Source organism: Rutidosis leptorrhynchoides, chromosome 5 (assembly GCF_046630445.1).
Source record: "Rutidosis leptorrhynchoides isolate AG116_Rl617_1_P2 chromosome 5, CSIRO_AGI_Rlap_v1, whole genome shotgun sequence".
In the NCBI taxonomy this organism is placed as follows: Eukaryota; Viridiplantae; Streptophyta; class Magnoliopsida; order Asterales; family Asteraceae; genus Rutidosis; species Rutidosis leptorrhynchoides.
This window is the reverse complement of record NC_092337.1, coordinates 422,164,193-422,179,325: the sequence shown is the minus strand read 5'-3', so window position 1 is coordinate 422,179,325 and position 15,133 is coordinate 422,164,193.

The following is a 15,133-nucleotide window of genomic DNA, read 5'->3' as shown; positions in this document are numbered from 1 at the left end:
CATTTTAAATGAATTTTAACATTTTAGTTTGTTTCTCAATTTATGTCCTTTCCGAGGTAACAATAATTTCGGTGTTAAAACCTAGTTTTATCGTTCATAAATATGTATAAACATGATTTGAATTCATTTAATTGAAAATTTTGAAAAATTTTACTAGAATTGGGTAGTCAGTATATAAGACTAGGGCTGTTCTTTTTTATCAGAGAGCACTAGATTCTAATACAACTACTGCTTTACTAGTATTTTTAATGGTAACCAAGTGTTTAATATAAAAATTTTAAAATCCGAAAGAATTTAATCCCTTCCCACACTTAAGATCTTGCAATGCCCTCATTTGCAAGAAATCAGTAACAATTTAAATTATTGAGGGTGATTTGTGTGAAAATGATTAAATTTTTACCAAAGTTTCCAAATATATTGGCGTTTGTTTGCTGAATGATAAATGGTGCACGTCATTTGTTCATTCCGTCTTGTTGTTATTTCACATACATGTTGCATCATTGTCGTCAAAATTACTTGCTTTTGCTGAACTTAATGCCAGTCTTTGAAAATGCGTTGTTTTACCCTGTTGTGTACATAAGATAAACTGCAAACATATATACATATTTTTGAAGTTTGGTATATTACCCCACATTCAAAAATTATTAAAATCTAAGAATAAAAGTTAGATAAATATAAAAATGATTACAATATTAACAAAAAATATTAAACATATCAATAATTACAAATTACAAAATAAAAACAAAATAGGTAAACTAAGGATGATATTGGTACCAATAGGGATTCCACGCATAACCATAAGTGCTATAGAATGCTTCGGCAGGGTCATACGTAGGATATGGTGGCTGCATCTCTATCGACCAAGGAGGGAAGACGGGTTTCGGTGTAGGAATATAGTTTCTACCTATATGTTGGCAATGTGCTATGATCTGGTTCTGATGAACTTGCCAATCTTCAAATGCTCTCTGTCTAGCATTTTCGTATTCCTGAGAAGCTATAAACCTATGTATTTCTTGCCCCCCTCCTACATTACCTTGTTCCTGGTTTCTCTCTACCTGTGGATGTCTACCATTGTATCGTACTGCGGCGTTATTTCGCCGCTTCAACACTTTCGCACCATGGTATACATTTAAACCTATAGTGTCGCGGGGTTCTGGCTCTTCTACTAATAATCCCCCCCGACTTATATCCACACCGAGATATTCACCAATCAAAGTAATAAAAATACCACCTCCTATTATGCTATGTGGACGCATCCCTCGAACCATAGCTGATAAATAATAACCCACACAATATGGTATACTTACAGCGCTGTGTGGGTCTCGAATACACATATGGTAAAACAAATCTTGTTCATTTACCTTTTCTTTGTTTTTACCCCTTTGTGTAATCGAATTAGCTAAAAACCTATGTATTACTCTTAATTCGGCTCTATCTATATCCAAATAAGAGTAGTTTCCTCCTTTAAAACGGTGATGGCTTGTCATTTGACTCCACACACCGTGTGTATCAAAATTTTCATCTATTTTCCTACCGTTTAGTATCAATCCTCTACAATCGGCAGACGCTAACTCCTCAGGCGTATATATACGTAAAGCCTGAGCCATGTCCAGTAAAGACATGTGGCGCATCGAACCGCCTAACAAAAATCTAATAAAAGAACGATCGGTTAAACTAGCTACCCGATCATTCAACTCTATACTACATAACAACTCTTCACACCATACTTTATATACAGGTCTGCGTATGGTGAATAAACATATCCAGTCATTAAAAGAAGAATTACCATACCTCTGTACCAGTAATTCCCTAATTGGCCCGGCCAATTCTACAGCTTCCAAGGGTCCCCATTCTATGACCCTCGGTACCTCAACAACCTTGGAATGAAGAGTATGCAAACCCCGTTGATATTTTGGATAATCTATCCAAAGTCTGTCAAATCTCAGGTTCGGGTGCAACTGTTCCAAGTGCATATCTGAAAAGGTCATGACTGGATGAGGTACATCCTGCTTGTAGTAGTTATCTACCTCCTGTTGTTCCAAGTTCTCAGCAGGAGCATGGCGGGTTTGGGATGAAGATTCACCCCTTTCATTCTGCAAAACACATCAAACACAAATTTTGTGCATCCAAATATGCATTAGTGTCAGCAAAATCATCAATCAAAATAATTACAATGACATTATCAATTTATATCAAACTTAAGCTTATTTCCACATTTTTATCAAATCTACACTTTTTCAAATAAGCATATATGAAAATTTTCGCCAAGTTCATAAGCATTCAACTCAAATAACATGTCAAAATAATCATTACTAGCAAATAAACAAGTCTCAAATGGCATTATCTTTAAAAAATCAAGTTCATGAATTTTAGACTTGAAAAAGTCCACTTTAATTCTCAAAATCATGTTTAGGCTCAAAGTTTGGATCATTTAACTACCTAGACATGTTATACTACTCAATTTAGCAACAATTCATGACAAAAATCGGCCATAACCTGTTTATATCAAAAAGCCCCAAATTTGCTCAAGAACACAAACCCTAGATTCTAAAGATTTTGAAGTTTTTGGCTTCAAATGATGTTAACAAGCATCAATCTAGGTTATACATGCATAATATACTAACAATTTAACACTAATTACACTAAAAATTAACAAAATTCAAATTATGAAAATATGCTCAAGAACACACTAAAATTCGGATTTAAAGGTGATTTGGGGTGTAATTGTACCTGTTTTCTTGAGTAATTCTTAGATAAGATCCTCCTTAACATGATTGTAGTGAAAAATTTGAAGATTAACGGTGAAAAATCGAGTTTTTGGGATGATTTTCGTGGGTTTTCTCGGGTTTTTTCGAAGTGCAGTATGTGTGTGTGTGTTATTCTGTTCCAGCTCGTTCCTTTTATTTTTTTTCTGTATTTTGGTCCCTCCGCGAGTCGCGGAGGTTTGTACAGCAAACTCCGCGAGTCGCGGAGTTACCCTTTTTTTTTTTTTTTTTTTTTTTTTTTTTTTTTTTTTTGTAAACCTTAACTTATAAAACAATTAAGAAATTAATTTTAAAATTTTGTTTCCCTTGTTATTTAGGACGAGGTCGTTTCGGATCAATGTCCTAGTCCGTCCCTCGACAAAATTTTAAAATTTGTCTTTTTGTAGCGATTGTTTTAAAAGCTAAGATTTTTGGGTTTTTTAATGTTTTTGGCATACTTTAAATCAATAAGATTAAAAATAATGATAATAAAAGTTCTCGTCCCTTCCTCGGGTAAAGCAATTTCGGTTCAAAGACCTAGTCTTCAACTTACGACGAATTTTTAAAAATCATATTTTTAACTTAATGAGATAAAGTAAATTTTTGTTTTTAAATTCACACAACTTAAATATAAAATTCAAAATAAAAAAAATAAAAATTATAAATTCAAACCAAACTCAAAGTTTAAAATGCATAAAATTAGAAATTAATATTTTAAAAATTAAAAATTCACACCAAACTTAATTTAAAAATTTATAAATTCATATCAAACTTATATTAATTTTTCAAATATTTACAATTTTAAAAATATTGTTTTTACAAAGTTTACAATATTAATTTAAGATTTAAATATTAAGATTAAAAATATGGTAAAAAAAAAAAATCTTTTTGTCTTTTTATCCCACTTTAATCAGTCAAATATTATCAAAAATATGCGCCCCTCTTTTCGGTAAAGTAATTTCGGTTTCAAGACCTAATTTAACTCATGACGAATTTTTGAAATATTTTGGTTTGATTGTTTAAAGATATTTATACCTTAAGAATAAACGTTAAATTTCGCAGTGATGTAATAAATTTTTGAATGATATCAATAATTTCGGTCGCCAAACCTAATTTTATTTAATACCAATTTAATACTTTTTAGCGAACAAATTAGCGTTTATTATCAAAAGGTTAAAAATAAAAATAAAAATAAAAACTGTACAGACATACCTGTGAAATAGATTTCTTAGTTATATGATCTATTATATTCATAAGATAGTCGGTTTAATTGGTTTTCCATGGCTGCATAGGCGTAACCTCGAGCATTCATTGTCTTTTCTTCTAAACATATGAACGGTCCGTCTCTGCATAAAGTAACAAATTCGGTATTTGAATAGGTTTGATTATTTGAACATTTACCTCCATGTGACCATTTTCCGCATTTGTGACATTTTTCTAGGTGTCGTGCTCTTCTTTTCGCTGCGGATTTTGATTTTCCTTTACCAAATTGTAACTTATTATCTTCGCATCTGGATCCTTTTCTAACTCCGTCCATTCTTTCTCTGATTACTGATACTATTTCACTCGGTAGTATGTCATTATTTCTTTTAGTGATCAAAGCGTGTAGCATTAGACCATGGTTTAGTTCACAGGCAGTCTTCATTTTGTAAAAACCTAAAAAAAATAAAAATTCAGAATGGGGGGAGAAGACTAGTTCTTTAGGGTCTGCTAGGGAAAGACCATACGTGTTCCATTTTCGAGAATTACACGAAAAAAGACAATCTAACTCTAACAGAAATATATATTATCCTTTAAAGACTTGATTCTCCCCATACTTAGTTAGCTGTGGTATTGAAATTGTGATTAACTTCGTTGTCGACTTCCATCGGACCCTGTATGTAATGTTTAACTCTGTGACCATTAACTTTAAATTCAATCCCATTTGAATTTATTAATTCTATCGTTCCGTATGGGAAAACTCTTTTGACTATGAATGGTCCAGACCATCTTGATTTCAATTTTCCAGGAAATAGCTTGAATCGTGAATTGAAAAGAAGAACTCTGTCTCCTTCTTTGAATTCTTTTGAACTTCTGATTCTTTTATCATGCCATTTCTTCGTTCTTTCTTTATAGATTAACGAATTTTCGTATGCTTCGTGTCTTAATTCTTCTAATTCGTTTAGTTGACTTAATCGTAGACGTCCGGCTTCATGTAAATCAAGATTACATGTCTTCAAAGCCCAAAATGCTTTGTGTTCAATTTCTACTGGAAGATGACATGCTTTTCCATACACAAGTCTAAAAGGTGTGGTTCCAATTGGAGTTTTGTAGGCTGTTCTAAAAGCCCAGAGTGCATCCTCCAATTTAATGGACCATTCCTTCGGATTTGATCCTACGGTTTTCTCTAGAATACGTTTTAAAGCTCGGTTGGTATTTTCAACTTGTCCACTTGTTTGTGGATGATATGCGGTGGAGATTTTATGAGTTACTCCATATCTTTTAAGAACTTTCTCAAGTTGATTATTACAAAAATGAGTACCCCGATCACTTATTAAAGCTTTCGGTGTTCCAAACCTTGCAAAAAGACGTTTTAAAAAGTTGACTACAACTCGTGCATCGTTAGTTGGGAGAGCTTGTGCTTCCGCCCATTTAGATACATAATCAATGGCTACGAGTATATATAGATTATTATGAGATTTTGGAAATGGACCCATAAAGTCAATACCCCAAATGTCAAATACTTCACATACTTGGATGACATTTTGTGGCATTTCATCACGTTGACTTATTCTTCCGGCCCTTTGACATGCATCACAGGATTTGCAAAGAAGGTGTGCGTCTTTGTAAATTGTAGGCCAATAGAATCCAGCTTCATAAACTTTTCTTGCTGTTAGTTGAGGCCCATAATGCCCTCCTGTTGGTCCTGTGTGACAATGGTTTAAAATTTTACTAGCTTCATCTCCAAATACACATCGGCGTATTATTCCATCGGGACAACTTTTAAACAGATGTGGATCTTCCCAGAAATAGTGTTTTATATCACTGAAGAATTTCTTTCGTCTTTGGTACGATAATCCTTTTTCAAGGAATCCACAAACTAAGTAGTTTGCATAGTCTGCAAACCATGGGATTTCTTTATAATCTATCTTCAATAGATATTCATCAGGAAAGTTGTCTTGTATGGCTGATTCATTCAGAACTTCTAATTCGGGATTTTCAAGACGAGAAAGATGATCAGCGGCGAGATTTTCTGCTCCTTTTTTATCTCGGATTTCAATATCAAACTCTTGTAAGAGTAAGATCCAACGGATTAATCTTGGTTTAGCATCTTGTTTTGAAAATAGGTATCTAAGAGCAGAATGGTCGGTATAGACCACCGTTTTTGCTAGAACGAGATATGATCGAAATTTGTCAAAAGCAAAGACAATAGCAAGGAGTTCTTTTTCAGTAGTTGTATAGTTCGTTTGTGCTCCTTGTAACGTCTTACTAGCATAATATATAGGTTGAAATCGTTTTTCAATCCTTTGTCCTAAAACGGCTCCCATTGCAAAATCACTTGCATCGCACATTAGTTCAAATGGTAGATTCCAATTTGGTGTTATCATGATCGGTGCATTAGTGAGTTTTTCTTTAAGAATATTAAAAGATTTGATACACTCATCTGAAAAGATGAATGGCGCATCCTTTTCTAGGAGTTTATTCATAGGAGTGGCAATTTTAGAAAAATCTTTTATGAAACGTCGGTAAAAACCGGCATGCCCTAGAAAACTCCTAACTCCTCTAACATTGGTGGGATGTGGAAGTTTAGCAATTACATCTACTTTAGCTCTATCCACTTCAATTCCTTCTTTTGAAATTTTATGTCCAAGAACGATGCCTTCTTTAACCATGAAATGGCATTTCTCCCAATTAAGTACTAGATTTGATTTTTCGCATCTAATTAGCATTCGTTCCAGATTAACTAGACATGATTTAAATGTATCACCGAAGACTGAAAAGTCATCCATGAATACTTCCATGCATTCTTCTATCATGTCATGAAAAATCGCCATCATACACCTTTGAAAGGTTGCAGGGGCGTTACAAAGTCCAAATGGCATGCGTTTGTAAGCAAAAGTACCATAAGGGCACGTGAATGTGGTTTTCTCTTGATCTTCGGGTGCTATTGGAATTTGAAAATATCCGGAAAATCCATCTAGAAAACAATAGTAACTATTTCCGGCTAATCTTTCCAACATTTGATCTATGAAAGGTAAGGGAAAGTGATCTTTTCTGGTGGCGTCATTTAATTTTCTATAATCAATACATACACGCCATCCTGTTACAGTCCTAGTAGGAATAAGCTCATTTTTCTCATTTGTGATAACAGTCATGCCACCCTTCTTAGGCACGCATTGAACTGGGCTTACCCATGGACTATCAGAAATTGGATATATCAAACCTGCATCTAGCAGTTTAATAATCTCTTTCTTAACTACGTCTTGCATATTAGGATTTAGTCTTCGTTGACGTTGCACATACGTTTTATGACCTTCTTCCATAAGGATTTTATGTGTGCAATACGAAGGACTTATTCCTTTAATATCATGAATCTTCCATGCAATGGCTGGTTTATGAGCTTTCAACACAGAAATGAGTTGTGATTTCTCATTTTCAGTAAGAGAAGACGATATTATTACAGGTAATTCAGATTCACCATGTAAATAAGCGTATTCCAAATGGTTTGGAAGTGGCTTTAACTCTAATTTCGGAGGTTCTTCTATCGATGATTTATATCGATATCTGTCTTCTTCTTTTAGCATTTGAATTTCTTCTGTTGTTGGTTCATATCCATTAGCTATAAGTGTAGCTAACATTTCGGCTTCATTAATTGGTTCATTACCTTCTCCTAAAGAACATTCTCCTGTTCCTTGTAATTCTGGAAATTCTTCTAATAATTCTGCATGTGCATCTATAGTTTGAATATAATAACATGTATCATCTGCAGATTGTGGTTGTTGCATTGCTCTATCAACTGAAAAGGTAACACTCTCATCCTCTATACTTAGGGTCAGTTTCTTACCGAACACGTCTATCATTGCTTTAGCCGTGTTTAAGAATGGTCTTCCTAATATGAGAGGAACTTGAGAATCTTCTTCCATGTCCAAAACAACAAAATCTACTGGGAATACTAAAGTACCAACTTTAACTAGCATGTTCTCCATTATCCCTCTAGGATATTTTATTGATCTATCGGCTAGTTGTATGCTTATTCTTGTTGGTTTCAATTCTCCGAGGTCTAGTTTAGCGTATAGTGAATACGGCATTAGATTTATACTAGCACCTAAATCTGCCAATGCTTCTATTGAACTAAGACTACCCAGAAAACATGGAATTGTGAAACTTCCTGGATCAGATAGTTTTTCTGGTATCTTATTCAACAGCACTGCTGAACAATTAGCATTCATAGTGACAGCCGAGAGTTCTTCCATTTTCTTTCTATTCGTGATCAGGTCTTTCAAGAATTTAGCATATCTAGGCATTCCTGAAATCACATCAATGAAAGGAAGATTTACATTTATCTGTTTAAACATATCCAAAAATTTGGATTGCTCGGCTTCTAGTTTTTCTTTCTTCATTTTACTCGGATAAGGAAGTGGTGGTTGGTATGGTTTAACATAAGGTTTATCCTTAACTGTGTTATCTTCATTAACCTTTTCAACTACCGGTTCTTTTTCCTTATCTTGATCAGGTTGTGGTTCTTGTGTAGTAGGAATAGTTTCATCAGAAGTTACAGGTATTTCAGGTGTTTTAAGTGTTGTACCACTTCTTGTGGTAATAGCTTTAGCTGTTTCATTCCGGGGGTTAGCATTTGTATCACTAGGTAAACTTCCCGGTTTTCTTTCACCTATTAACCTTGCTAGGTTACTTACTTCTTGTTCCAGATTTTGAATAGAAGCTTGTTGATTTCTAAATGCTTGAGCATTTTGTTCATTGGTTTGTTTTTGAGATGTGAAAAACTGCGTTTGAGTTTCAACTAGCTTCGTCATCATATCTTCTAAATTCGGCTTTTTATCATCGGTTTGTTGTGGTGGTTTGTTTTGAAAATTCGGTCTTTGCTGATTGTAAGTATTATTGGATACTTGTTGATTGCTAGGACCTTGTTGGTTGTTGTATGGAATATTTCGGTTATAATTCTGGTTTTGATTGTAAATCGGTCTTGGCGGTTGATAATTATTCTGATAATTATTTCCAGGCCTTTGGTTTATGTATGAAATATTCTCTCTTTGTTCCATTGTTAATTCAATACTGAGACAATCTTTTGTCAAATGTGGTCCTCCACACTGCTCACAACTAATTCGTATAGCATGAATATCTTTAGTCATCTTTTCCATTCGTCTCTCGAAAGCATCTATCTTTGCGGAAATGGAATCTAAGTCATGGCTAGAATCGGCTCTAGCTGCTTTAGATGATCTAATGATATCTTTTTCTTGGTGCCACTCATGTGAGTGGGAAGCAGTGTTATCAATAATTTTGTAAGCATCAGTTTCGGTTTTCTTCATAATAGAACCACCAGCTGCTATATCTATGTCTTTTCTTGTAGTGATGTCGCATCCTCGGTAAAATATTTGTACTATTTGACAGGTGTCTAAACCATGTTGCGGACATCCTCTTAACAACTTTCCATATCTTGTCCACGCCTCATATAGAGTTTCATTTGGTTTCTGTGTGAACGTAACAATTTCTGCTTGAAGTCTTACGGCTTTAGATGCAGGAAAAAATTGTTTAAGAAATTTGTCAACTAAAACATCCCATGTATCGATCGCCCCTTCAGGTAACGATTCCAACCAATCTTTGGCTTCTCCCTTTAAAGTCCAGGGAAATAACATGAGATATATCTGTTCATCCTCCACTTCTCGTATTTTAAATAGTGTGCAGATCCTATTAAAGGTACGTAGATGTTCATTTGGATCTTCCTTCGGCGCACCACTAAATTGGCATTGATTAGTCACCATGTGTAGAATTTGTCCTTTGATTTCATAATCTGGCGCATTAATGTCTGGATGAGTAATTGCGTGACCTTGGCCAGTGCGTTTAGCTCTCATTCGGTCTTCCATACTTAAAGGTTCCAGATTCTCCATAATTGAATTTGTTGACTCGGTATCACTAGATGGTTCTGATTTAATAGTTCGTTCCTCAACAATCTCTGTTTGAATGATTGGTGGTTCCGGAGGAAAGTTTAATGGTTCAGGATCTACAAACCGTTCCTGAATATTTTCTGGATTCTCAATTGTTAGGTTTGTTTCAAAAACTGGATTATCGGAAATTTGAACTGAAGTACTTGGTCGACTGGATGACGATTCTAAAGAAAAATCAACGGCGGTTATATTTGTTAAACGATGTCTTGATCGAGTTACAGGTGGTGAACGTACAAAAGGTGGTGAACGTCTTGCTCGGTGCATTCACTGAATATCCTATTAGTTTTAAAAAGGAAAGAAAAATTATAATAAGTTATCCAATCAATAGACTTTTCTGATTTTGCCCACGTTTCGAATAGCCAAAAGATGCAGCAGAGGGGCAGGATTCGTTTGGTCTCAATATAATTGAGGACTGTTTGGCTCCAATAACCCGGTCCACGTACAAATCCAACTATTACTACGAACCAGAAAATTTTGATGTCTATCAATTTAACCACTCAAAATAAATTTTCGTAATTTTAAGAAATTTAGATAAGAAGTAGAAAAAATTCTAAGTCCTAAAACTAGAATAGCGAGAAATAAGAGAGAAAAAGAGTGCGCGTCGAAAAATGTCGAAAAAAAAATGGTTGAAAAATAAAAGGTGACGGAAAAATAAAAACTTAAAAATACTTAACTAATTTAACCTTATTACTATAACTAACTTAAAATTATAATCGCAAATTGAAATTACTAATTGGAATGATAATTGATACATAGTAAAAGGTCTAAAAATATTAAAGCTTACAGGAAAAACTAAATCCCAAATGGAAATAACTTAAAAAGAAACTAAAACTTAAAAAGGCGTCGCAAAATTCTAAAGCACCTAAATCTTAGTCTAAAGAAAAAGCACTTAAGGAATTCTACAGCAAAGCCTAAAAATCTAGGAGTAAAAATAACTATAGCGAAAACTAAGTTTAAAATTAAATATGAGCTAAAAATACAAATATTACGCTACAACGATTAAAAAGGTACAAAATATAAAAATATACAAAAAGTTGTAAAAAGTACAATTTTTATAAAAATATTATTTTTATATTATTTATTTAATAAAACTATTAATTTTACAATTTTAATAAACTTATTTATACTAAATATAACAAATTAAATAAAAAGTAAAAGTAAAATTAAAATTAATAATAATAATAATAATAATTAGGTTTTAATAATAATAATAATTAAAAATAACCCGTGATTAGGGTTTTTGTCCGTGTGTCAGAAGGCCTCCGCGAGTCGCGGCAAATAAAGAGGAAAACCCCGCGAGTCGCGGGGTTCAGGAATTCAGTTGACAGGTTTTGTTTTTACGCGTTTTCTTTAATTTTTTTTTTTTTTATTTTGTTTTCTGTTTTTTTTAATTAAATAAAGATATTAAAATTAAAACTTATATTTTTATAAACTAAAATAAAAATAAAGAAACTTATAAAACTTAAATATTTAACAAAATCCTAAAAATACTTATATTTTTGTTTTTTCTTTTTATATTTTTGAATATTTAAAACGTAATTTTACAAAAACGACTTTTAATAAAAGTAGATAAAAATCTTTTTTTTTTTTTTTTTTTTATATTAGCGTTGCGCTTCCGGCTTTTAAGATAATTCCCCGGCAGCGGCGCCAAAAATACTTGATGTCGAACGAGGTGTATATAAAATAGTTTATAATTTTAGCAGGAAATACTATTAAATACGATACAATTTTACACAAGATATTTATTTATTTATAGAATGGATATACTTAAACCTTGCTACAACACTTATAGGCAGTGTACCTAATCGTACAGTAGTGTAGTTTTTAGTAAGTCCGGTTCGTTCCACAGGGAAATCTTTAAGCAAAGCTCAACGCTATATTAGTTTACTTTTATAAAAATACAAATATATATATAAGTGATATTATTATTATAAAGGGGGGTTTTTACCGTTTAATGACCGGTTTGTCGATTTTAAAACTTTAGTCGCAGTTAAAACCTAATGTAAAATATAAAATAAATACAAGACTTTAAATTAAAGCGTAAAGTAAATAACGATAATGAAATTGCGAATAAAAATGCGATAAAATTAAATTGCGATAATTAAAAGTACGATAATTAAAAGTGCGATTAAATAAAATAACAATAAATAAAAGTGCGATAATTAGAAGTGCAATTAAATATAAAATAAAGGAAATTAAATATGAAATAAAAGAATTATGCTTATTTAAACTTCCGTAATCATGATGTTTGACGTGTTGATTTTAGTTTTATGCCCATGGGTTAATTGTCCTTTGTCCTGGATTATTCAATATGTCCGTCTGGTTTTTGTCCATAACAGTCCATCAGTCATAAATATAAATTGCAAGTGTCCTTGTCAAATTATTATTATACCCGAAGATAAATATTCCAACTAATTGGGGATTCGAATTGTAACAAGGTTTTAATACTTTGTTTAATGAATACACCAGGTTATCGACTGCGTGTAAACCAAGGTTTTACTACTTTGTTAACAATTACACCAATTACCCTTGAATGTAATTTCACCCCTGTTTTAATTATTCTAGTGGCTATTAATCCATTCCCGTGTCCGGTTAAATGAACGATTATTCGTACATATAAATACCCCGCCCATCGTGTCCGATCGAGTGTATATGGTAATTTATAGGGACGCCCAATTGTAAATCTTTATATTAACATTAACAAACTTTCATTTAGTTAAACAAATATAAAGCCCATTAATAGCCCATAGTCTAGTTTCCACAAGTGTCGTTCTTTTGTCCAAACCCCAATTATGGTACAAAGCCCAATTACCCAATTTTAGTAATTAGCCCAACATCATGATTACTTCATTTTAAACAAGCATAATAATAACTTAGCTACGAGACATTAATGTAAAAAGGTTGAACATAACTTACAATGATTAAAAATAGCGTAGCTTTACACGGACAGAATTTCGACTTACACCCTTACAACATTCGCTAACATACCCTTATTATTAGAATTATAATTAAAATTAAAATATAAATTATAAATATAAATATATATTACTCGTATATATTGAGAGAGAGATGAAAAAAAATGATGTAAAATTCGATCAGAATTCGGTTGGCTTTATAGCCAGAAGTGAATTTTGGGGCTCCGCGACTCGCGGCAAAATACCCTTAAAACTCCGCGAGTCGCGGAGAGGTATTTACAGTTTACACCCTTGGAGTTTCCTGCTGCCGACGGTTTTAAATATATATATATAATATATATATAATTAATATAATTAATTATATATTATATTATATTTATATATATAGTTAACTTGTAATTTTTAGTCCGTTGCGTCGAGCGTTAAGAATTGACTCTGGTCCCGGTTCCGGATTTTCGAACGTCCTCGCGTACAATTTAATATCTTGTACTTTGCGTTTTGAATCTTGTACTCTTGTGATTTTGAGACGTTTCTTATCAATAATTGGAACCTTTTTGATTGTCTTTTGTTCTTTTGAGCTTTTTGGTCGTTTGCGTATTCAATTCGTCGAATCTGTCTTTTGTCTTCACCTTTTATTATTTAAACGAATATCACTTGTAAATAGAACAATTGCAACTAAAAGCTTGTCTTTCTTGAGGAATAATGCTATGAAATATATGTTCGTTTTTAGCATTATCAGAAATCTTCCGTTGTGTATTTGCTCATTTTAAAGATATTACTTGGAGTCTTTCATGGCATATTTCGAAGAACGTTGCATTCGAGTCAATGAGTTCATCAAAGATTATTATTAAGTCAATTTATAGTTGGATAGTGGATATTATGAAATGGTATGCATGCCTGTCAATTTTCGATGTAAAGAAAGTTTGTCTTTTAAAACCGAATTCAATGTTTGTAAAATGTATCATATAGAGGACAAATACCTCGCGATGTAATCAACTATTGTGAATCGTTTATAATGTATATGAACGGGTCCTTTCAGTTGGTATCAGAGCGGTGGTCTTAGCGAACCAGGTCTGCATTAGTGTGTCTAACTGATAGTCGTTAGGATGCATTAGTGAGTCTGGACTTCGACCGTGTCTGCATTGTCAAAAGTTTTGCTTATCATTTATGTCGGAAATTGTCTGCTTATCATTCTTAGTCTAGACATGTCTTACTGCATTGATTGCATGAATAGTGTATAGACAAAATTCATATCTTAGCGTATCTGTTACTGTAAACTTTGCCTTACATATCCTGTAAATTCCTTCGTAATCTACGAAATCTTTTGCGCTATATATATAGATATTCTATGTAATTAGAATACCACCCGATAGCCGGAAAATCATTTATATCGAAAAATCCTTTATTCAATCGAACGAAATGGAATTCGTCATTAGTTCAAGTCCCTCGAATTCCGATATGGAATCCCATGCAAGCTCCGAAAGCAGTGTGACCGGAATGGACCAACCAATCAGCCATCATCTATTCTGGATGAATTGGGGATGGGTTCGTAGCCTCCTTAATCATTTGAGACAAGAAGAAGGCGATCCTTTCCATCCACCACATTACCCTCTTGGTGATGAACCCGAAGCACTTACCGGCGAACCTGTCCGAAACACCATTTTCTCTCTCATTTCCAGAGTATCTCGTCACGATTATATACTACATCAAATTCTAGATTTTATTTATCCGCTCGTCCGAACCGACAATCACTCCGGTGTAATAGAAGAAGTCAACGAGCTTCGCGCTCGGGTAGTGGCTTTGGAGAATATGGTGCAAAGGTTACAAACACCAACAGCACCAGCAGCATAATCAGTACCACCAACATCAACGTCAACAGTACCATTACCACCCCTAACCACAACCGCGTCGTAAACCTCGACTTCACAATCTGTCCCACGAGCATCAACGTCATACGTCCTATAGATAATAAGGAAGACCAACAACAACAAACGATGAAGTATTAATTCATAACTTCATCGGAGAAATATTTTACGGTGATTATGTAATCTCTAAAATTTTAGAGATTACTTATTCTAGATCTAACCATAAATCAGATGATTGGACCGAAATGATAAAAGAAACCCTGACCAGAATGGTGCACGATTTACAAGCTAGACTTGTTTTACCAACAGCATTAACAGTACCGCCAGCATCACCAGCATCGTCAGTGTAGTCAGCATCAGCATTAACAGCACCTATAACATCACAAGCTCCGTCAGTTCAAGAATCACCGTGGACATCATTACAAATCAACAACAAGTATATTGTATCA